Below are 25026 nucleotides of genomic sequence, written 5' to 3' on the forward strand. Positions count from 1 at the left end.
AATAGCGTAAGGATAAATTACTAAGACAACTGCTCTCAGACACTTATAATGGTTAAGTACAGTCCTGATCACATAACATAATGCTGTGCCACTATATTCAATCAATGCAGCACGAATGTCAATGAATATTAAGGAAAAAATTGTTATTGTGTTAGGGCAATGTTGGACACATAATGAATATCTACTTTCCACATACATCCTGGTTTAAAACAAACAAACAAACAAACCAGTATATTATGGTTGTATTCCAATTACTATTTAACAGGACAAGTACCCAACCACAAAGTTTAGCGTAAGATATAAAAATTATCTATCTGCCCTCTTCTAGCGATGAGAAATATTAAAATGTTAGGAGGTTCACTTTATATAAACATCCAAAAGTGTTCAATATCTGAATTAACCAAACCTCTGGCATCTGCAAAATGGGGCTGGAAAATCACAGAAGAACAAGCTTTTTTGTGAGATCTCCAGTACCTCCAGATTAACAGTGACTGCAAATAGAGTGAGAAACGGATTCCCTCTCTGGTATTTGTGCATCTCTTTCTCTGGTCCCAACCATAATCAGGAAGTACGAAGTACAAAAATGAAAACTAGGGAGAAAAGAATCAATTATTTTTTAAAAGATAAAAAAAAACTGAATTTTGGCTCAGTATAACTTTTACTCATTACTATTTAATGCATATTTTGCTATTTCTTCTTGGTGTAGAGGTTACTACTTGTGCTTGGTGCAGAAATTGCTCAGTGAAGTTCTGTGTGACTTGTATTATATACAGGTCAGACTACATTATCATAATGGTCTCTTTCTGGATATAAAATCTATGAACCTATTTTATCCTAACTTTTTCAACCTATCTCTACATGCTGCTTACTTGAACATTTCTCTGTCCCATGCCCCACTGACTGCTATTATCAGTAAGCCAGTTTCCTTTTATGCTGATAAATGAGGGGCGAGAAACAGAGGACAGAGGGAAGTGTTCAATTGTCCAGTTGTGGTGTTGTGCAATTTTTTGTAACTTTATCACAGGTGTCCCTTGAATCCTCCCTTGCTGAGGATTCTGTATGGCCACTATAAGAACCAGCAGGAGCAATCAAGCCCAGAAAAGAGACACCTTACTCAGGAAAGTGCTGCAAAATGAATCGAGACCATATGACTTTGGTGATGACAGATAATTTTGTAAAATTATGTTAGAGGCAGGAGTTGCACACAGAAGACTTGCAGGATTTTGCCCTACATGCCCCAGGACATCTAGCAGGTAGGGGTAAGAGTTGAAGTGTAAATGGATCAGGCTGGGAAAAAGAGTTCAAAACATGACCCAACTCCAATCCTGGGGGCTATACAAGCATTTAAATGCCAGTCAGCAATTCTTATGATAGCTGTAACTCACCATGGCACCTGACAGCTACAACGCATTCTAAAAATTTGAAATGCACCTTAGCAAGGCAATTTGGGTTCAAAACTCTTCTCTTGCTGTAATTTTTTCCCTGGAAGATTAGGGCATTTTATCCTGTACTGATTTTATCAGAACAGGTCTAGTAAAATTTAAAATATACAAGTAAGATTCAGCAAATGATGGAAAGGTGTGCAAAGCACAGTGACATCTATGCATTGTTCTGAGTTCTTTAAACATGAATGTTATTTATGTTCTCTCGTGTTTTTAGATTAGATTGTACAGAGAATTAACACCCTTTCATGAAAATGCCATGTCATCTCACTTAAATGTCTTATCTGAAGTAAACAGCAATTGGAGCAGTATGAGGCCTCCCAGGAGGCTAACAGAGCACGACCAACTACCAGATTTGAAATGAAAGTCTAGCCTTGGCCTCCTTGAGCAAAGGTAGGAATGATTTTTACAAAACACCAACTTGGAGATACTTTTGCTGGTTAATAATTTCTATTCTTTTTTCAAACTTGTACATTTAGAAGGCAGATGCCTAACATTCTCTTTATCTAGCCAATATCATCCCCCCCCACTTACATTTATTAGGTGCAAATGAAGAAAACACATTACTGCCAAGAGCTTTGGGAGGTTACGTAATCTGAATCAATTTCATTACCATAAATAAATGTCAAATGGCTGAAATACATTTCTCTGATTAAACCGTCAAGGGCAAGAACAGAACTTTTTGTTTTATTCCTCTTCCAACAAAAAAAGAAAAAAAACTAATAAGGAAGAAAGTATCTTACGAGCTACCTTTACATAATAAGAAAGATTAGATAATACCTCCCTGGTACAAAAAGCAGCTGTCCATTTCATGAGCAACTAAGAGCTCCGATTCAAGACAACAAAACAAAACAAAAAAGATTATTCTAAATGGCAGGTTAAAAATGTGTTTTGCATTTTACAGTCACACAGTGCTATTGCCAAACTTTTGCTCCATGAAGATCTCCATTCCCTTGATTACCTCATAAAAATATACAGAACTCTAATGTCATCTCACCAAGCAGGCTCAGAAAATCCATTACCATTCACACTGGAACTGGGGAAAGCATTCTCTGAAGCTGCTGCTGTTGCTAATTATTTAATTATACTGAAGTAGTTTCTCAAATTCGGCCACCAGAGGGTTTCCCTGTGGCCACAGCAGTTTTCTGCGCAGTGTGAAGGGAGTGAGGAGGTGAGCAGATGGGGTGGGGCGAGGAGGCGAGCAGCAGGCAGATGGGATGGGGGAGGAGGCAAGCAGCGAGGCAAGTGGTGGTGGGGACCCTGGAGGAGGAATAAGGAGGCGAGAGGCGAGCCAGTGGCAGGGTGATGAGATGGGCAGAGGGCGAGCCGGGGAGTGAGGAGGTGAACAGTGAGCCACCAGTGAGCACGAGTTCTCGCAGCAGGCAGGGGGGTGTCTGTGGCAGAGGAGTGAGGAGGCGAGTGGCAGGTGGGGGAGTGAGGAGGGACACAGGACCTGCGCATAGGGTGAGGAAGTGAGCGATGGGGCATGGGCAGCAGGTGGAGCCCCCCTTTTGAGTAGGCTAACCACCGACTCCAACCCTTCCCCTCCAATCAGCTAGAGCCCTGAGAAACCCTGCATCTGGAGCCACAAGCCCACCCCCAGAAGCCCTGAGTGTCCCCCCACATGCCGGAGGAGCCCTGGGCTGGCCAAAGCCGCAATTCGGCGGCAGGGGATCCTTCCGCGTTCCAGGTCTTAGATGGCAATTCTGCAGCGGATCCTTCACTTGCTCCGGGACCCGCCGCCAAAGTGCCCTGAACACCGGGAACGTGGAAGGACCCCCTGCCGCAGAACTGCTACCAATGACCAGGAGTGCAGAAGGACCTCCGCCTAGGGCACCAAAAACCCTGGCGCCTCTCCTGCCTGAGACCTGCCCCACCACCTGCCTGGAGGAGCCCCAAGCTGGCCAAAGTCCAGGCTGCCACACCCTCCCCTCGTCCAGAGAAGCTCCGGGCCGGCCGAAGCCCCGAGCCCCTGCACCTGCACAGAGGAGCCCTGGGTCAGCCGCAGCTGTGCCTCCACTCCCCTCCTCAGACCCAAGCCACCCAGATATGTTTTTCATTATTATCTGGACTTCTATTATGTCAAAGTACTTTTAAATTTACTTCAGAATTGTTATATAGATAACCACTTTTACCAAAAAAGCAAAAGAAAATAATAAAAAAGACAAGAACATTTAAAGCACCTTATTTGTGTTTTTATTCTATTAGGTCCAGTAAAGAATAGAGATAACTGTGCGTGATTTTTATTATTGAGTCTGCAAAAAAAACACCACAACACCAGCATGTGGCAGGAACAGGATTTCTAGTCAGAACCAGCAGGGAAAGATCAAGGCTGATCTGGAGAGGTACTCACTTGGTCCTAGGCAGATTAAAAATGGTCCATGCTCAGTTTGTAGGGTGGCCAGCACATCTCTCAAGCCCACACCGCTTCCTACATCCCTCATTGGTCTGGAGCGGCGAACCGTGGCCAGTGGGAGCCACGTTCGGCCGAACGTGTGGATGCAGCCGGTAAACAAATCGGCCTGGACGGCCAGGGGCTTTCCCTGAATAAGCGGCGGCCTGCCTTTGAGAAGCACTGATCTAGACCACCTGTTTACAGAAAGTTCCCTCCATGAAATGTAATGGAAGGACTGGAAACTTAATCAGGGCATGTTTACATTACAAACTTTTGGTGTCGCAAGTTACATTGGTGTAAAGCTGCCAAAGTTAGTATATCACTTGTGCATGTACATACTTGCCACCTTTGCCTCAGCGCTACTCGTACACACTAGGAGTGCTTGTGTTGATGCACAGCGTGGTGCAGCATGGATAGGTATTCCAGTGTGCAACTCACCACTGTCTTTTCGGATGTTTTGGCAGTGCATGGTGGGGCACAAATGACTCACACAGAGTTGACTGGGAGCAAGAGGTCAAATTCCCATCATGCAACTTCTGCCATCTTATAATTCTATCTTTATTCCATACTTTTTGCACCTATTTTGAAAATCCCATGAATGGATGCAGGACTTGTCGCTTTTCACCATCTGTGACAGAAGCATGGAACCTGCTCAGCCATGCACTGTTTTTATGAGTATTGCAAACACAGGACACATGATCCTCCATTATTTGCAGAGCCACGGGAAGAGCTTCGAGGAGTACTTGTGGCACCTTAGAGACCAACAAATTTATTTAAGCATAAGCTTTCACTTTGCCGGATGCATGCAGTAGAAAATACAGTAGGAAGATATATATATACATACACAGAACATGAAAAAATGGGTGTTGCCATACCAACTATAACAAGAGTAATCAGTTAAGGTGGGCTATTGTCAGCAGGAGAAAAAAAACTTTTGTAATGATAATCAGGATGGCCCATTTTCAACAACTGACAAAAAGGTGAGAGTAACAGTAGGGGGAATAACTCTACTTTGGGTAATGACCCATCCACTCCCAGTCTTTATTCAAGCCTAATTTAATGGTGTTTAGTTTGCAAATTAATTCCAATTCTGCAGTTTCTCGTTGGAGTCTATTTTTGAAGTTTTTTTGTTGGAGGATTGCCACTTTTAGGTTGGTAATTGAGTGACCAAGGAGGTTGAAGTGTTCTCCGACTGGTTTTTGAATGTTATAATTCTTGACGTCTGATTTGTGTCCATTTATTCTTTTGCATAGAGACTATTTGGTTTGGCCAATGTACCACCACAGGATTTAATCACATCAGCCACACTATCAGAGGCTTGTTTACCTGCACATCTACCCATGTGATATATGCCATCATGTGCCGGCAATGCCCCTCTGCTATGTACATTGGCCAAACCAGACAGCCTTGAACCCATGACCAGCCTTCTTCCTTCAAACCACTCATAGCTGTAGATGCTGCTCCAGCCCCGACTACTGACTATGTTGAAGTATATCTCAAGAAACGCAACAGTTTCTGATGATCCTGACAAAGATAAGTGGTATTCAGCAGTTTAAGCTGAAAGTGGATTTTTAAATTAAGGCACAATTTTAAAGATGGGGAATTGTATAACTCTAATATGTGCCAATACCGGGGATATGCACTCCATTTATCTACATGCCACTTGTAAGTGCTGAGAACACTTCTGTCTCATGAAGATTAGTTTAAATATCTTCGGTATAAATTATGATGTTCCCTACAGGTGGAATTTATGATAAGTAAGAAATAAGTAGAAGGAGTAGCTGAAACTTACATCAGATGGTCTGACTCTTTTGTTATTGTCAAGAAACTAAGGTTGCTAATACAGCTGCAAATGGTGTAACCTATTTAGTTCCTGAAAACTAATTTCATAATGTCATAGGTTTCTGCATAAGCCATACATCAGAGACCTGGGAAGGGAAAGGAAATGAAAGTAAGGGGGGTGGGAAACCTTGTTACAAGCTATAATGTATCTAAAAAGTTTGATACAAATAAAATATCAATTAGTTTTTCCAGCTGAGTTTTCTGCTTTACAAAATTAAGCACCCCTTACTTAACCGTGTGGGCAATAGGAATGATGATTGAGATAGAAGAGAAACCATTAAACTCTCCAACAAAACTTTCATTTGAATAGCTTTAAAAAAAGCAAACCAAAAATTGAGATATAATTCTCAAAGACTTTATGAAGCATTTTAATTGCATATGGCCATGAAGGCATATGCAGTCAATGTAGAAATCATTTTATACTCAGCAACACTGCACAAACAGATGTGATCATTAGTGCCAATTAGTCTATATTGGTTTGAAATGAAAAAGATACTGTTGGTCTGGATAATGAGGCCACCTCTTTGGCTGTTGAATAAAACCAAAGACTAATCTCTACCTGAATAAAACAAAATGTACAGAGGGACAGTGGGGGAAGCCTCCATTTAAATATCATCAGAAAACTCCACCCTTTCACAATACAGCAATGTTTTCATGATAAGCTCAGCAACTGGTAATGATGGTTATCCAGATTTCTCAGCTTTGAACTAGTAACTGTTTCACAGAGATAAAAGGAGAAGCTAAATGCTGTGTACAATTATAATCTGAATTTCATGATGACAGCTAAGCTTCCTGATTAATAATTTATTTTCTTGTAAAGATCTTTATTATAGGAATATAATATCCAAGGATATTTCAAAGCAGAGCTGTGCAGGGGCTATTATCTGTCTGTGACAAACTGCTGCATAAGCAAGTGGCAGTAGCTTTCTCATTTGTAAAGAATAAAATGGAGTCTCTTATACCAACTTTGTATTATTGTTTTAAATATGTAAAATGTTTTTAAAGCTTAAGGAGATTTACTGCAATCATAAGTTGGTTTAGGCTTGCAAAACATGCAAGTCCCGTAGTTTGTTGTAAATTACATCAGGTCCTGTGTTATGAAACACAAAAAGGATTCAAGTCTCCGCCAGCCACTGAGCTAGATTAACTATCTGACCTTGCTTTATGGATGATTTTAAATGACTGTTAAAACATTGCATTATTTTCATGATTCCAGTAATAATTTATGCTTCGAGCCAACTGCACCTTCTAGACAAATGTCCACAATTAAAAACCACCTTAATTTAGATATAACGAAGTCAACAAATTCAATTAAACTAAATTCAGAGCAAAAATAACCTATTCACTCATCCACATACTGTTCCCTCACGGAAAATGTTGCTAGTGAATTCCCTACTCTATACAGTTATTCTAGACTATATATTTTTTTAAAAAAGCCTTAAACCAGGTTCCTAAATCCATACTTCAGCACCTACAGAAGTGGCCTGATTTTTTAAAGGTGTTGAGCATCCAGTAGCTCTCACATAACTCTGCTCTTGTCTTCAAGAAAAAATCACAGATTAGTTCTACATTGTAATCAAACACCTATGGCTGGCCTGTCAGCTGACTCAGGCTTTGGCTAAGGGGCTGTTTAACAGTAGTGTAGAGGTACTAGCTTGGGCTGGAGCCTGAGCTCTGGGACCCCTTATGGGGTCCTTATGGGGTCCCAGAGCTCAGGCTCCATTCCAACCCCATTAAAATCCTTAGCCTGAGCCCAAGTCAGCTGATGTGGGGCAGCTGTGGATGCTCAATTGCAATACAGACATAGCCAGAGTGACTACTTTTAAGTTCTTCCTAACTCTAAGGATGTGTCTTCACAGCACACTTAGGCCTGGTCTTCACTAGGAATTTACTTCAGTATAGCTACAGCTCTCAGAAACATGAAAAAAATCTACACCATGAGAGCTGTAGCTATACTGACCTAACCCTGAGTGTAGACAGAGATAGGATGAGTAGGATGGATTTCATCGACGGATGAATTCTTCCATCAACCTAGCTACTGCCTCCCAGGGAGGTGGATTTACTGGACTAACAGTGATTCGATTAGCTGCTACTGAGTTTTAACTCGAGCTGTTGCATCCCCACTGCATTGTTAGCTCAAGCTTCAGCTTCACTCCAGCTTCAACCACTACCATGAAACTCGAGTGTAAGACTTTTATGTGCGGATGGGAGTCAAGTTAGGGGTAACATTCATGTTATAAATTAAACTAATTGTGCTGTGAAGACACATCCTAGGAGTATATTAAATAAAGCAATGTCTGTTAGAATAGCATAAATCAGAGATGAGTAGCAGCATCAAGCATGCATGCAGTTTGAGAATACACTAGGCCTTGTCTAGGTAGATCAACATGTTGTGCTTACAGTTAAATCAGAATAAAATATGTATGTTCTTAATACTACTGTGTGTGTCTTGCAGGCTGTTTGGCCATTTCCTCAACCTCTGGAGTCCCTCAGACATCCACCTAGGACATACTATCAGCTTCATTTTCAAGGTTGGGGGCCAACTCTTCAGGAATAGCTTTTCAGCATTCAGCAGAGTTCAAAGGGTAAAGATGACCCTCAAACACAACTACAAGCCACCCTGGTGGATACCTAAGCCTTGGGCTGGCAGGCATTAGTCCAATCCCAAGAAGCACATTGGAACAGCCTCAGGGTTTCTAAGTGTAGCCTCTTTACATCAGTTCCCAAGAGACTGTTATGGAAATCGGATTTTGCCAGAGTACCACAGCTCTCCAAGGGGCACGGGTGAAGGGATTGTACAAAATCACAATGCTGGTTCTACATTACTAGGGGATCTTCCTATGCTAGGGGAATCCTCAGCCGGATACTTAAATAGCCTATAAATTTGCTTTTGTGCAAAGCAAACTTAATTGGTTGAAGATGGGACCCAAGCTGTCTATTTCTGCATTAACGTTTTAGCTATGAAGTCATCTTTTGTATTTGTCCCTTGACAACATAATTTCCTCAGTTTCAATATTTTCAAGTGATATTGACATTTACTGCTTATACATCTGTGATGGGGTGGACTAGGTCCTGAGGCCCCCTGCTGGAGACCTTGTGGCCCTGCCACACCCCAGAAAAGGCCAGTAGAGGGGTCCTCCAAGCTGCCTAGAGCAGCTGTGAGGGAAGCAGCCAGTCAGGGCCCAGCAGGCTAGTATAAAAACAGCTGCATGGCCACAATGAATTGTGTTTCTTGCTAGAGGAGAGTGGCTGGTGCTCTGTACTGGCTGCTGGGCCTCCACAAGGACAAAGCCCTGAGATAAGGGTGAAGAATGTGCTGGAGTCACGGGGAAGTAGCCCAGGGAATTGTAGCAGCAACATAGTGTATTTAAAGGGACACTGCAGATGGCTGCTATCTATAGGATCACTAGGCTATGACCCAGAGTAGAGGGCAGGCCTGGGTCCACACCCCTACAAGCCACTGGAAAAGTGGCCTAGACTTTGAGGCACCCCAGAAGGGGAACTGAACTGTAGTAGCCCAGCTGAAGAACTGGGGCCAGAAAGGCTCTGAGGGGTGAAGACACTGCCTCCAGGGAAGGAGCCCTGAGGCATCACTTTATTCCAGAGCAGGGACAAACTGAGAGAGACATCACAGAAGGCACTGAGAGAAGTCCCTGTTGGACTTGTACCCCCAAAGGGGTTTGCCTTGTTTTTATATCACAGACAGACTGCGTCTGACTTGGCTGGAGGGCTGAGTCACCGAAGACCCACCATAAACAGAGAGAGAGAGAGAATGTGTGCAGGCACACACATTTGGGCAAGGAGCGCTCATAAGAGGTGAGTGTGACCCTGTTACAACATACTATATAATGCTGAACAAAAACCAAATTCTTTGAAGTGGAACTATTTTCTGAGTACTGCATAAAAACATTTTTTATTCGACTCCTGGGCCTGATTCAACAGCTATTTTCTAACATCAAAAGGTGTACCCACACAGTGGTCTTTTCCCTGTGGACAATGACCTATTAACATTTATATACTGTTCCTGTCTCAGACTTATATTAATCTTTCAGACGAGGCTAATGTTTCCAGGGCATCTCTGCATTCTCTTGGCTAATTGTTAGTGTAATCAAAGTATGACATTTCCACAAATTCCAATTTCCTCTTACTCGTTATTCATATCAAATATGATTTTCATTTTGACCCCAACACTGTCTTTGCATGGAAAGACTTTACATAATTGCTTTTGCCTGGTGCAAGTACGAGAGATTGCTGCTAACATTATCTGTGAGTTAGTTTGGTCTGGCCTGGTCCTACTCTAAAACAAGCAAGTGAAATCACTGCAGAGGAACAGGAATCAGGCTACAGGAAAGAACTGAGAGAATACAGTGGTTTAATTCTGCATCTTGGATTCATGGCCACACAGCAGCTACTTTGTGGATCCAGGCAATGAAGGATTACTCTGCCTCCCCTTCCAACCTCTCTAGCCCTTTTGCTTTATTCGTAAATTGATTCATTTTCTGGCCTGCCACAAGGGCTCCATGCACTGCTTGCACTTTATAGGCCACAATTTGAGAAGCTCTGTGCTAAAGAAAAGTAAAAATAGATGTATTTTGAAACAGCAATGAAGTAACTTCAAATTTATTCATACACTATTCCATAATAATGGCTCCATCCTTCTGCTGCATTTAACAACATTGGTCAGGGTGTCCTTTTGGAATGTTTAAAATGGATGGTAAGACTAGCTAGAACTGTCTGTCTTGATTCAAAATATATCTAAGAGATAGTTCCCAATGTCTTAGCATCATAAATATTTAGGTTCTTCTCCTCAGGTTCACTGTCCTGGCTTTTTTATTACTTATTATTATTATACCTTGGTGAAGGGGAGCAGTATACCATCGGAGCCCCAGCGACCTAGTGAATCGCTGCAGATGAGGTCAGGCTGGAATTCCATCAGTTCAGTAGTATTTAGCTATTTAAAAAAAAAAACACACACCAAAGCAACCAAATGTGGTAGATATATAAGGCATATTAGGAGCTTTTGGTTCCTGTTATTGATACAGGCACAGGTTAACTCTAGACCTTAGAGACACATAATAGCATGTTACTGTTTCTCAGGGTAGGCTTAAGACTTGCTTTAAAGGTTAATCTGGTTCTTGTTTACAACTAAGCACTACTTAGGCTCAAAAAGTTTATAAACTTGAAGATTCATTAAAATGGGTCCATCCAGTAGATTTGTTCAGGATTTTCTAGCTCTAATTGTGTGCTTTAAAAAAATGTCCGATGTGCCTACCATTACACTGGATCTAATTTTATTTTATACTGAATATAAATCTCATACTATAAACATGCACTCTAAAAGAAGTTCAATCAATAGCAGCAAAGATAAATGGCACTTTAGTCATATTAATAACAACACAGTAAAATTACTGTTACTTAAGTAAGTACCCATTAGTTACCTTTGGGTAGGTAGACAGTAATTATCCTATTGTAGCTGTTAACAGGAGCTTTTCCAATGCATGATCAGCACACAGAAAACCAAACCATTTTAATCCTCACTGGGATTTTCTGAATGCATTCAAGTGTTCTTTTGTTAGCTATACTCTGTATCATTTCTGCACACACAAAGGAACACATATTGTGTTCACATATATTAGCTTGACCTAGCTTTTGAAAATTCTGTCAGTCATTTTTCTGATCACAGTCATCTACCTTCTTGAAAGCCTTTTGACTTCACAGGGAATCACTACAATGTAGTAGGGAGTGGGGAAAGGACATTTCCATTTAACTAAACACACATTTTTACATAGGTGGGGTCTGATGTCTTTTATCAACCATTTGTTAACAGTGAGCAAAATCAATTAATATTTAGAAACAAAAGGCAGTGAACAGAGATAACAATAGGAGCCATAATGACTATCCAGTCAACTAAATCCTCACCCAAGAATCTGTCACATCAGTTGATAAATGTCAATTACGGATGGGGAACAATGTGGGGGTGGAATGATAAAACAGATGCCAATAACAAATAGTTGTTTTTAGTTAATATAAATATTAAAAGTTTTTAAATGTTTGAACTGCTGCTGCAGGCATCTTTTTATAGCTATCAGGAACAGATTTTAGCTTCTAGATGAAGGACTTGCTTAATGCTTTTTAATCTTTCAACCTCAGCAAATAAGTCTGCTTTGTTTATTTACTGGAGTGTTAAGCACATTTTATCATGGAAATGTCTCTTGCAATTTTTGTATATTTTGATGCCATTTTCTGTTTTGCTCTATTGGCTTTTTGCTTCATATTTTTGAAGGCAAAGTTAGCATGCAAAAAGCATAATTTAATTGAGCAACAGACCCTAATATTTTCATGCATCTAAGAAATTTAATAAGCTCTGCAGCTCACCAAAATTTAAATCAATTCAATAAGCCTTGCTTCCCCCACTTCCATAGTTTACTTAATCTTTTATTGCCAATGTGGGCTCATGATGGGTGAAGAATTGACAGTGCTGAAGCCTCGAATATTCTATCTAACCACCAGCTAGGATCAGTTCAAGGGGAAACAATGCAGTTATTTCACCAGTACAGATTAACTTCACATCTGACCTACAGCATCACCTCTACTCAAGCAAAGTGCCCAGTCAAGCTTCAGCTTCACTCAATTTTTTACCCCCATGTGAACTTCCAACTGTGCCAAAGTGCATGTAATGGCTCTGTAATGTGAACTACTAGCAACCAACCACCAATATGTCTCAGTGGGATTTGGACACAGGTCTTCATATCTACTTAGACAAACAGCGTTTGATGAATTAGTATCTCTGGCAAAGCTTTCCACTGTGAGGGAAAGGATGAGAAAACAGACATCAAGATATAATGAAGGCCTGTGCAAATGAGCAAACACTTGTCTGAGTATATTTTAATGTTGTTAGAAATATAATAATTCATTTTTCAAGCTCTGATTCTGATGTCTATACTAGTAACAAAACATAATTATTTATATTTAATTACAAACTTTTGGCATGGACTGTTTTAGCACAGTTGATGGTGCAACACAATGTCCTAAATCAGAAATCAGAGCTACCAAATGATATGTAATTTCTTTGGCAAGTTAGCTGTAGTGGCCAAGAGTCAGGGTATGTCTTACATTCTAGGAATGTGGAAATGTACACAAGGAATTGATTTCCTGTTTTCCTTTCCCTGCAACAACATATCCCCATATGATTTGCTTAAAGTATACATACAACTAATTTGTGATAGTCACATCGATAAAACTATAGCCTATAAAGCCATTTTACACCTGACTAAAAAACAATTGCTTTGCTATTCACTGTAATGCTATCAAACACGCATTTTAAGGCATTATTTTAACTTGTGAAACATAGAACTAACACAAGATGGTCATATCTTGTCATGAATAATACAGTACAGACAAGGGTGGTAAAATCTTATGCCACTTATGGCAATAGCTTCATTCATGATGTTTTGAGGCTGATTTGTAAAAAGAAAATCAGTCTCTGAACTTATTTACATATCTCCCTTTCTTTCTTCTGAAGTGCCTGCTACCATGACATCCATTGTGCCAGACTGCAACATACTAAGATATGTCTGGAATGTATGTTTACCATAGATGTAGACTAGCAAGTTAATGAACAATATCTATTTGTATTTTAACCATCCCACACAAATCATAAGGCCTGGGCTCAGCCTGTTGAGTTAAACACACTACCATTACATTAGATTCTGAATTAGCAAAAAGGTAAATATTTATGAAAAGACAGTTACCTTTTCTGTAACTGGTGTTCTTCGAGATGTGTTGCTCATGTCTATTCCACAATAGATGTTCATGCTCACTACCCATAGGGGAGCGCCCCCGCGGCCCCTGGAGTGCTGCCTCTATGGTGCAGTATTAGGGGTGCTGCATGCTCCCCCCACCCTCAGTTCCTTCTTGCCAGACAACTCCGACAGAGGGGAAGGAGGGCGGGATGTGGAATAGACATGAGCAACCACCTTGAAGAACACCAGTTACGGAAAAGGTAACTCTTTTCTTCTTCGAGTGATTGCTCATGTGTATTCCACAATAGGTGATTCCAAGCTATATCTGTTGGAGGTAGGTAGGAGTCCACAAATTCTCGGGACAGAGCACAGCTCTGTCAAACGCGGCATCTTCCCTGGTCTGGGAGACGATCGCATAGTGCGAGGTGAACATGTGAACTGAAGACCACGTGGCAGGCCTACAAATGTCCTGAATGGGGATGTGGGCCATAAAGGCAGCTGACGAGGCCTGTGCCCTAGTCAAGTGCGCTTCACAATTGGTATTGGAGGGATTCCCACCAGGTCCTAACAGGTATGCATGAACGAGGTGATCCAGTTGGAGAACCGCTCAGTGGAGATCGGCTGACCTTTCATGCGCTTGGCCGAGGCAACAAATAGTTGCGAGGACTTTCTGAATGGCTTAGTCCACTCCAGATAGAAAGTCAGAGCCCATCTCACATCCAGCATGTGGAGACGGTGCTCCTCACTGGACGCTTGGGGCAGAGGACCGGCAGAAATATGTCCTGACTCATGTGATAGGCAGAGACCACCTTCGGGAGGAACGAGGGGTGTGGGCGGAGCTAGATCTGATCCTTATGAAACACCGTGTATGGGGGTTCGGAGGTCAGGTCAGGAGGACAGCACATTAAACAGGGAGTCCGAGGGTTCCTCCATCTCCTCTGCTTGGACATAGAGGCTTGATGCCACCCTTTTAAAGAGTTCTTGGTGGGCCCTAAAGTCCTTGTGTGGAATGGAGGGAGGCGGGGCCGTAATCGCCTCATCAGGGGAGGGCAAGGAGGCCGGCATGGTACTTTGAGTGTCCACTGGCACCAGAGGATCCACCACCTGGTCAGTGTCCAGGCACAGTGCTGAGGATGTATATCCCACCACTTCTTCCTCCAAGGTCTGGAGAGGGAGGCGGGTCCTTCTGAGGCGCCGGCCACTGAGCGAGCCCCCAGTGGGGGCTGCGTCGGAGGCCACGGTGCCCACTGGTACCACTGGGCCGGCCATGGGGCCGGCTGTTCAGGCTGCATGGCTTGGCCCATCAATGGACGACTACAAAGGGAGGCCGGGCTGACATATGATCTGCCGCTGTCCCCAGACTGGGAGGAGTGGCAGCGCCGGGAGCGCTGCCAACCACAGACCGCGATCCCGATGTGGAGGGCCGGTACCATCAGTAACAGCTGCTCCATTACTGGCTCTGGCGGGCGGACCTGCGAGGGTGAGACACCGGCAATTGACACCCGGGGCTGCAGTGGCGGTGCCATAGCGGGGTCCTGGAGCGGGACGCCGAACAGGAACGACGTTGACGTCTGTGCCATGACTGGCTACAATAACCCCTCTGAGACGAGGACCTTTGGCGACATCTGCCTCAGTCCTGTCGGTGTTTGCTCTTCAAGGCGGAGCGGTGCCGAGTGTCTCGGTCAGACGGAATCCAACCAGACAGCCTGGTGGGCATCAAGGGCAATCCACAGGGACTTTACCCTGAACGGTTGCTGGGCGGTGAATGGCATTGGGAATGTTCTCTTGACCGAGACTGGTACCAAGCTGGGAGATCCCAGCGGCGGCTTGCCTCTCGAGCGCGGGGTCGACATCAGCGGTGCTCCTGGTATCGGCATGGATATAACATCCTGGGCTGCCTGCAGAGCCTCCAGCATGGAAGGCATCCAGACATCTGGGGAGGCCTGCTCCAAATGGGCCAGGCTAGTCTGCTCCATTTGAGTCGGAAGCCTAGTGGCTGGTGGGGATCGGGGACTGCCCGACATGAGTCTAGCATCTGTCTCAGGTTTACTCTAGTGCGGTGGCAAAGGCTCTTTCCAGCCTTATTGGTGTGCACCATCAAGGGGGAGCAGTGCTGACTAGTCGATGGCGCTGAAGGGTTCCCACGCACTGACACCGTGGTGCCTGGTGCCGACTTGGAGCGGGGCACTGGAGCTGGGGTCTGTGCCAACTCAATCAGAATAGCCCGGAGCCTTATGTCCCTTTCTCTCTTGGTCTGAGGCTTAAACGACTTGTAAATCTTGCACGGATCACTGAGATGGGTTTCCTCCAAACAGTGCAGACAGTCCACATGTGGATCACTCAGTGGCAGAGAACACCTAAAAGTGTCAAACGACTTAAAACCCAGGGCATGGGGCATGCCCCAGCCTGGGTGCTCTAGCTAAACTAAACTAACTAACTAACTAACTACAGGTACCATACACTGAATGAACAAGCAGTTTTGGGGATGTGCTACAGCAAAGCTGGAGCAGAGAAGTTCCCAAGCACCTTCACTGGTGGCAAGAAGGAAATGAGGGTGGGGAGAGCGCACAGTGCCCCTTATACCGCACCATGGAGGCACCACTCCAGGCGTTGCTAGGGCACTCCCCTACGGGCACTGCTAGGGGAAAAACTTCCAGCACTGGTGCATGTGGTGAGCCCCACACCTATTGTGGAATACACAAGAGCAATCACTTGAAGAAGAAATTAACCTTCCAAGCATCATATACGATGCACATCTAATTCACATTGACATGTTACATAGTACCATGCTGTGAGTATATCTATATAACTGACACTCTCCTAGAGCTGTGTGGAGTGTCTATCAAGAACAGAAGTGGTTGAAAAGAGTGGAGGGAAAAGGCAAAATGAATAGCACCTTCGAATAGTTATATATTATAAAATATAACTTGTAGCATTCAGCAGCTTGGATTGCAAAAGGAATGAAACATCTGCCAGACTGCAGTGTAACTGAAGTAGTGGAAGCAGCAAGATGCAATTGATAGAGGACTGAGAATAAGGACACCTGAGGGCTATTCCTGGCTCCACCACTGACTTGCTCTGTAAAATTTTCAAGATCACAACTTCTTTGAGCTTCAGTTTCTCTAACTGTAAATAGGAAAGAATGACACTTACCCTCCTTTGGAAAGCCTTTGAGATTTATAGACGAAAAGTGCTATACTGGTGCCAAGTATTCATATTCGTGGTATTAAAGGCACAGTTTACAAAGCAATAGGTTAGCTATTCTGGGCATTAAAAAATAAACATGGGATAGCGGCTGTTAGCAACAGGAAAATCATGGGCTAGCCATTGCCAATGGTTATTAGTTATGTGGCAGAGCTCTGACCTTGCTCCCGTGGGTCCTGCGCTTCTAGGTGGTTTATGCTAGCCTCAGTGGCTCACTGTGATCCTCCATGTAGCTTCTCTCTCTCTAGGGCCAGGATTACAGTCTACTGAGCCCTTTTCATCATAGGCCTGCAAGGAGGTTGGTGAGAGAACTCCCACAGTCTCTGTTCAGCCTCCAGTCCTGACAGGGGCCTGACTTCCCCTCCCAGGAGATGTTCCTGTAGTGGTGAGTTGGGGGAACCCGAGCCCGCCCTCTACTCCGGGTTCTGGCCCAGGGACTCTAATGGTGGCAGCTGTTGGCAGCCAACCTTTCACTGCCAGAGTTGCTACATTTCCCTGGGCCACTTCCCCACAGCTCTCCTGCTTCTCCCTTCTTCACTCTTTCCTTAGGGCTCATTTAACGATGGTCTGCGGGTGTCCTCAGTAACCAGCCCTTCAGCGGCACTTCCTCACCTCTGGCTCCCTGGCTCCTCCCTGTCTGACTGGAGTGAGCCCTTTTTATAGTATCACCAGGGCCTTAATTAGAGTCAGGTGGCCACATTAACTGAATGGCCTCACTTGACTCTTTGCAGGTTAATTAGAGTCAGGTGTTCTCATTAGCCTGGAGCAGCCCCTGCTCTGGTCAGTAAGGGAACAGAAAACTGTTAATCCAGTGGCCAGTATATCTGCCTTCTGCTACTCTGCTGTACCCAACTGGCCTGGGTCTATCACAATTATTATTAATAGTAGTATTCTAGTGACTAAAAGCCCCAGCCATGAACCAGGACCCCATTGTGCTAGGTACCATAGAAACACAACAAAAAGATGGTCCCTGCCCCAAAGAGTTTACACTCTAAGAGGTGACAGAGGAGACATATTTACAAGGGAGTACAAGGAAACGATACTATATTGGTCAGCATGATAGGGTGGTGGTATGCTGAGACCACGACCTAATTAAACAGTTGGCTGTTGCTACAATAGTGCATTTATTTCGAGTGCTTGCTCCAGTAGAGTCTTCAATGTCAATTTTTTTGTAGCGTTTCTCATAGCTATTTTTCCCTCTATGTTTAATTTCTGCCTATTGAATTATCCATTTTCTGTGACCTGCTGCAACTTATTTAAGGATTTCCTGCCTAACAGGTTATTGAGATGAGAGTAAAAGCAATACAAAGTCTGTGGGATTTTAACTACAGATGAAGAGGAACTTCCCTTATGACCTATATATTGAAGGGATTTTTATTTTATCCACATAAAGAAATGTGTTGTTTCCAGTTGTTAAATAAAAGTACAAAGAGTTGTGTACTAAAACCTAATAAAAGTAATAGCCTTAGGAACCTGATTTCCTTACCAATAAGACTGTAGATAGTATAGTCTTAGGACAAAAATCTGGGTCCCCATGCAAAGAACAAATAAGAGAGTTATGAGGATATATACAGTCTCTGGGAAAAGGAAACTTCTCTCCTTCCCAAACCCAGAACTAGTTGATGAGACAGCCACTATTACAAAAATCTTCTGGCCAAAATAGTGGATAAAATTCATTGTGGACCCTACTTCCCTACATGAGGTTCTGTGACAGTAAGCCCTCACTGGGCATGGGTATTTTGACCACATGCCTCTCTCCAAGTCTTCTCCAAAGTCTTCCACAGAGATCCACTGCAAAGCGCAGCTTCAGAACATGCAAGGAGTTGTAGAATCCCCCTGCAAAATCTTGGTGTAGTCTGGGACTCCTCCACGTGGCAAAACTGTTTCAACAGCATTTTGATTGGAGAGTCCTTTTCAATAAGCTCTTATATTACTGGGTCTCTCTCTACATTGCTGCTATGTTTTGGCTTTTGCATGTAGAAATGGCCAGAACTTCACCCCAACTAAGTGTTTCACCCTCCTGTGATATTTCCTCTTAATCTATTACCTCAGACCTTCTCTTTCTCAAATCCAGAGCAACATCCTTTTGACTCCCTGGACTATATCACACACTAGAGGTCATTATTTAAAATACATTTTTTCATTTTTGGATTCTTTTAGGATCTTTCTTAATGAACAATCAAGTTGTAAATATTGTAGGGCAATTTTTCGGTTAACAAAAGAAGAAAGTTGCACTGAATAAACAACTCATTCTGCTGTCCTCAGATTTCTCTAAGAAGAAAATTGCCCACAACTCAATTGCAAAAAGATCCATTTTAAAATAGGTTTTAGCTGTCTACATCCATCATTCCTTTCACCCATTTGTCAGGACTCTGCCTATCACCTTCAGCTGTGACTCTGGTAAAATTCAGTCAAGTCCTTTAATCTCTATTTAATATGTTCCTAATAAACAGCCTTTCTGTTGTCATTTATACAACAAAATTAATAACTACATAGGAGTTCCTTTTGTTGCCTCTGAGCTAAAGAGAGCAGTGTGTAACATTATGATGCTTTTCACAAGCTAGTTTCTATTTAATTTTTTTTACATAAAAATACACAATACACAATTTTTTCAGGAAAATAATTTTTACAGATTCCATAATCAACTATACTAATTAGGACTGACTGTTACCATTACTGTAATTCATGCTGGAACTCAGACAAGTGTGTCTCACTGAGGTGGGGCTCTAAAGATAGGCAACTAAATGGGAGTCATATACTATTTCCCCCAACCACCTCATTATCATTCTTCTTACACTGCACAGAACCAAAGGAGGGATTAAACTAGTCTACTATATAATTCTAGACCAAACTGGATGTCTAACTGCAGGTTAACACAAATCAGTCTCAAAAGGCTGGTGGGAAGCTGTAATTTAATTCCCTGATAAAGGGATTTGCTGTATCATTAAACTAGCAAAGGTTTACCTCTGCAGGTTAATCAGGTAGGCTGCACTATTTACATAACAAAACCTAGCTATCAGACTTTGGTCTAGAGGAATTTATGGCAGTTGGCAGTAATTAGAATCAAATTGTGTTGTTTTCTCGCATTCAGTTATGGTAAAGGGCATAGGAATAACAGTGCTAACCTACGATGGGGGCTTCTTGATACAGGGAGAGGCAGAGTCTCATTTTTAAGTTGGAAGGTGTTCAAATTTTCTGAAATATCTTAAATATCTGTAAACATCATAAAATATTTTAGTGCTACAAAACATTAGAGAACTGACAGGGAAAACAAATGATCAACCACACAGTAATTCACAGTCTTGAGCTTTGTTTTCCTTTTGGCTAATTTTAAATATATAATGCACACTATAATAAACTGATCCTACACTCAACTTGATAGCACTACAGAATAATTCAGTCATGAGGCTTGTTTTCCTTTTGGCTAAGATCAGTGCAATACAATATGCCATGCTTTTTGACCAAGGTTACAAGGCCTTACACAAAACTTAACGGCATTTCTGTTTGTCTGTGTGTATGTAATGTGATAACTTTTTAATGCTCTATCTTATCCATTTCAAAATGTTATGAATGTTCTATGCATCAATGGGCAGAATCATACTGATTTTGATGAAAATCAGAAAACCAGAAGGGGAAGCGTGAGGGACACACGGAGCCCTTTCCTCTGTTTAGCAGAACTAAAGTCTCAAGCACCTCTGTAATGTTCTATATACCGAAGAACTGGTTGATGGAACCCATTAATGCTTTCAAGCATAACAATTATCCCATCTCCTCTCTGCCCATCCTCCCAGTACAGTTCAACATATTGACACCGTGACTTATCTCCTAGACAGAAAGAAGACAAATAAAATGGGGCAGGGAGTGAGGGGAATGTGGTGCATCACATTTCTGGTCAAACTCCCACACTGGAAGCTTGTCACACTGCTGTGAGGGAATCCAAATGCTGAATCCCATATGCCCTTGGCTGGGCAGATTTTAGGCACTGTGCCTGGCTTTGGGTCTCTACAAATGCACTCGAGGTGTACACCTCATGTCTGACTACCCCTCTTGGCAGTGAGGCCTCCAGTGGGACTCCCTAAAACTAATGCTGTCTCCCCAAAGCCTCCCTAGCATCTCTTGCCCATTCCCCAGAATCCCACTGATGATGTGAGCCATCTGGTATACAGTTTATTCTTTCAGGGCACATGATAATGAAATCAAACACACATGCAGACAGGCTTTGCACAAGAATCGAAAACCCCATTACCCTTTACTTAACAGCATAAGAGATGCACAGATCCATAAAAAATAATAAGCACACCATTATGCATTTCCCTTCCTCAGGTTTCTCACCACTCTAAAAGTTCACTGGGTTTAGATAGAGCTCTCTGGGGTATATCCAGAATCCTTCCCCTGCATCTCATCATTTCTCTTGAGCCTTTCTAGCTCAGCTAGCTATTTATGATCTTGTTTGGTCCCTCAGTTAAACTGACCACCACTCTACCTTTTATGAAAGCATGCTCATCTCTTCCCCTATCTTTCCCCAAGCTTCCCATCCTGCCAAAGGCCTTTCACCCTTAGTTCCTCTTGGGAGTCCTTTTTAAGCCCGATTTGTCACTTGCCTTTTTGTCCCATTTCAGAGTTTTCTACTCTCCACTGCATCCATCCGTGCAGACAAGTTTGGGCAATTTGATTCTCTCAGGGCATGTCTACACACAAAATATTACACTGGCACAGCTGCGCTGCTGTAGTGCTTCAGTGTAGACACTTACTATGCCGACAGGAAGGGATCTCCCTGAGAGGTAGTAGCTAGGTTAACAGAAGAGTTCTTATAGTTCTGGCTACACTGGGGCTTATGCTGGTTTAACAATGCCGCTCAGGGGTATGGATTTTTCACAACCTGAACAACATAGTTATGCCGACCTAGTTTTCTAGTGTAGCCCAGGCCACAATTCCAGCCATCCTTCTTAGTATGTCCATTGTTCAGTACAGAGCATAGTCATTAAGGTTAATGACTCTCCACTGTTATGAACCTGTGATCCTTATTACCAAGCTTTGCGTTCATTAGCTAATTTGATTTCCCCCCTGCTCACACCTGACTGGGCTAGTCCCATGTTGCATTGTTTGTGGACTGGCCTGTGTTATATGTAAGTATGGTAATCTCAGCCCAGTTCTCACCGCAGAAGTGTTTGCATCACAAAGAAAACACTAGCAATAATTGCCACAAACTGGCATCCTTATCTGCAGTTTTAGCAGGGGAGCCAACATTGGAGTGGGCAAGAAGATTTAACTATCCTCTTACCCCTAAAGGACGGAATTGAGGAAATTTGGCAGGGTATGATGGGAAGAAAGTTACTGTTATTGTCTGTGCTGTACCTCTTCTGAGGATAAACAGAAGACTTCCATCTCCATAGCTGTCAATCTTGCTCTTTTCACTAGCACTAAATTCACTTACAAACAATTTGAAAAAAGAGAGAAAGAGTTAAGTGAAAGGTCAGTTTTGCTGCCCATGAACAAAAGAGGAGTTTCTTTCTTTCTCTTTCAATGTCTGTTGAAGGCTAAACAGATACTGGTACTATGGTGGCAAAAGATCTTAAAGATCTATACTGTTAACAGCAGAGCAGAAGATGGAGTTAACCCTGAGGAAGGGAGAATAACTTGCAGGTGAATGAAGTCTCCTAGTTCCTATTGCTCTAAGATGTTCTACTTTATCAAACTTCTGCTTAAAAAACAGCTTGCATATGACACTGGCTTCAGTGAGGCTCCTCTTTTCTTCATTCAGCTTGACTGCTTAGTCAGTCAGCAATAAGAACCAGGAAAGTGTGCAAAGTTTAGGCATAAGAAATTGTGCAAGTTGTATTTTTCAAAAATATAGTATGCGTCCCTCCCATAACTGGAAATGGAGAACAAATGACATTAATTGGCAGCTTTGGCCAATAACTGCATGTTATAGCTTCACATTCTCAATAAAAGGAACACACTTTTCATTGTCTTTGTTTCAACTAAAGTTATGGTGAATCCAGCCAAGTGACATACAACAACGTAACAAAGTTAATCATTTAAAACTAGAAATTACCCTTGAAAAGTTAATCCATGGAAACATGTCCCTAATAACAATAACAGCTTGAGAGCCTGCACTTCAGAGGAAATCTTAAGTGCATGTGCAGCAGAATTTAGATAAAGGTCAGATTTTTAATTACAATAGTTATGAATTTGTACAAATCACAGATTGCCTTTGTTGTTAGGGTTGTAAGAGGTAACAGAACAAGCCAAGCTAATGCTCTGTTGTTCCAGACCCCCAGCAATATTAATATTTTGAGTTTGCCAAATTTTGGTAGAAGAGTAAAATTCGATTGTTTGAGCTGTACACAATACATTCCAATGACCAACCAAAAGCATAATAATTTCTGCTACACTTCTTTCAGGATCAAGTGTTTTGAAAGAGAGAAGCTTAAGGTTTTGCAGTCTCCTGTAACGTGGGTAGAACAAAAAAAGTAGTATGGGGCAGTCTGAGCCTTCTAGTAGCCAAGCACCAGACTAAAAAGTAATCCCTTCGAAGAGAGCATGCAAAAGAAAGATTCTGCCCTGGTACTATAAAACATGGATTAAAACTCATCTAAACCAAATCAGTAACATGTAATCCTTGCTCATGATGAACACTTAATAGTGTTGTTGAGCAAAAAATAAAACAGGGAAAGCATTTTCCCTCAAAAAGTAGGATACAAATATGTTTTTTTCTTCTTTCTTCTGTACATTAGTGTCAAATTCTCTGTTGACATAACTAGACTCAATCAAGGGAGTTTCACCAGCAGAGAATATGGCTACATAAAGGCGAAAGTGCAGGTTTCAATGTATCAGCTGTATTCTTTAAATATACAGACTGAGTGAGAAAAGTGCTTTCAACTATTAGGTCATCTGAAAGTAAGTTCAATCCTTTCTGAATGTTCATTTAATCAATCATTAGTCTTTGATTTGTACTGATGTATTCATTAATTTTTGTCTATAGTTACTTAGGCTCATTCCCTTCCCTTTCCTCTACCCCACTTACTCAAGCAAAACATAGCAAAAGAACAAATCAATAGAAACAGTTTGCAAATGGACTGGAATATATGAGGAGCCATGCTTGTCTGGCACGCTCTCTGTTCCCTTCTTCTGAATCCTGAAGAAGCCCTTCCACACCAGCTCCTCAGAGATGAACCATTACAGGTTTAGGAGAGTGACTGGTCATGGAGAGGACAGAATCATGGAGAGATACCTGCTTACCACAGCAACAACTCCCTTCAAACCTCTGATGATATCTCCATAGAAAAGAATTAAAACTTTCACACACAGCATAGGAGGTGTACCTAATAACTAAAAACGTGTTTGTTACTATTACTATGTTCACTGGGGGAAATGGAGCTGCACATACCCTTCTGATTCTGCTTCATACAACCTTCTGTGAACTCATCAATCAGTGGCATCTATCCATGAAATATTCCCAGATCCTCTCTATTTTCTAAGCTCACAACCATTTTCTGTGAGAGGTCACTGGATTTTAAAGCAAGGCTAGTGGACAACTTGGGGGTTTTCACTTGTAGGTTTACATTAGAGTTAGGAAAACACTAAAAATCATTCATATCCATTATATTTTAAAAATGAATTCACATTGACTTTGGCATTTTTTTCACTAGCAGATTGAATGAGTTTATTGACAGGAAATGTTCTCCAAAACGGCACATGTTCAAAACAGTATCTTCCTGTGACCCTGACTGGCTGAGTCTATCCCTTAAGAATGGCTGAGTCCATCCCCACTCAGCAAAAGCCATTTTGATCCAGAGAAAGGGATGGATTTTCAATTAAGTTCGCAGTTCTGTGTTGGCAGACATCACATACCATAGATGTCATTAGTTAAGTTTTCAGAATTCATGTGGTCTATGCTTCTGCTGATTTAATGATCCTCTGAGGCACTACCCATGCATCCAAATTTCTCCTCAAAGCTGTCTTAAAGGGATTTTCCATCATATGCATAGCTATCATCTGGTTCAGCCTTTTCTCCATTCTTTTGTCTCTAAATGCTGGTGCCATCAGGGCTGGCTTTAGGCCAATTTGCCCTATTCCTGGGAATTGGGCCCCGCGCCTAAGAAGGCCCCGCGCTTTAGGCGCCTTTTAAATTTTTTTACTTACCCCGGCTGCAGTCTGCTCTGGGGTCTTCCATGGCCCCACTCCCCTGACCAAAGCGCCGGTGGGAGCGCCGCTGCCCCACAGCCCCGGCTGGAGCTCCGGCCGGAGCGCCGCAAGCCCTGCGGCCCAGCTCTCCTGGCTGAAGCTCCGGCCGGAGCACCGCAAGCCCCGTGGCCCAGCTCTCCTGGCTGGAGCGCGGCAAGCCCCGTGCCCCCGGCTGGAGCTCTGGGCCCTTTAAATAGCCCCCAGAGCCCTGGGG

General features: G+C 42.7%; 1 protein-coding gene and 1 long non-coding RNA gene across 4 annotated transcripts in view; one reads left to right on the plus strand and one right to left on the minus strand.

Moving 5' to 3' along the window:
• The window catches only part of PRKN (parkin RBR E3 ubiquitin protein ligase), a 1220657-nt gene that overhangs the window by 276239 nt on the left and 919392 nt on the right, over positions 1-25026 (minus strand). The gene's annotated exons all lie outside the window — the stretch shown is intronic.
• Positions 1204-10672, plus strand: LOC116832466 (uncharacterized). Its single transcript, XR_004375455.2, has 4 exons — positions 1204-1253; positions 1660-1835; positions 5091-8302; positions 8833-10672. It is a non-coding gene; the product is annotated as an uncharacterized LOC116832466 (long non-coding RNA).

Source organism: Chelonoidis abingdonii, chromosome 3 (genome assembly GCF_003597395.2).
Source record: "Chelonoidis abingdonii isolate Lonesome George chromosome 3, CheloAbing_2.0, whole genome shotgun sequence".
NCBI lineage: Eukaryota > Metazoa > Chordata > Testudines > Testudinidae > Chelonoidis > Chelonoidis abingdonii.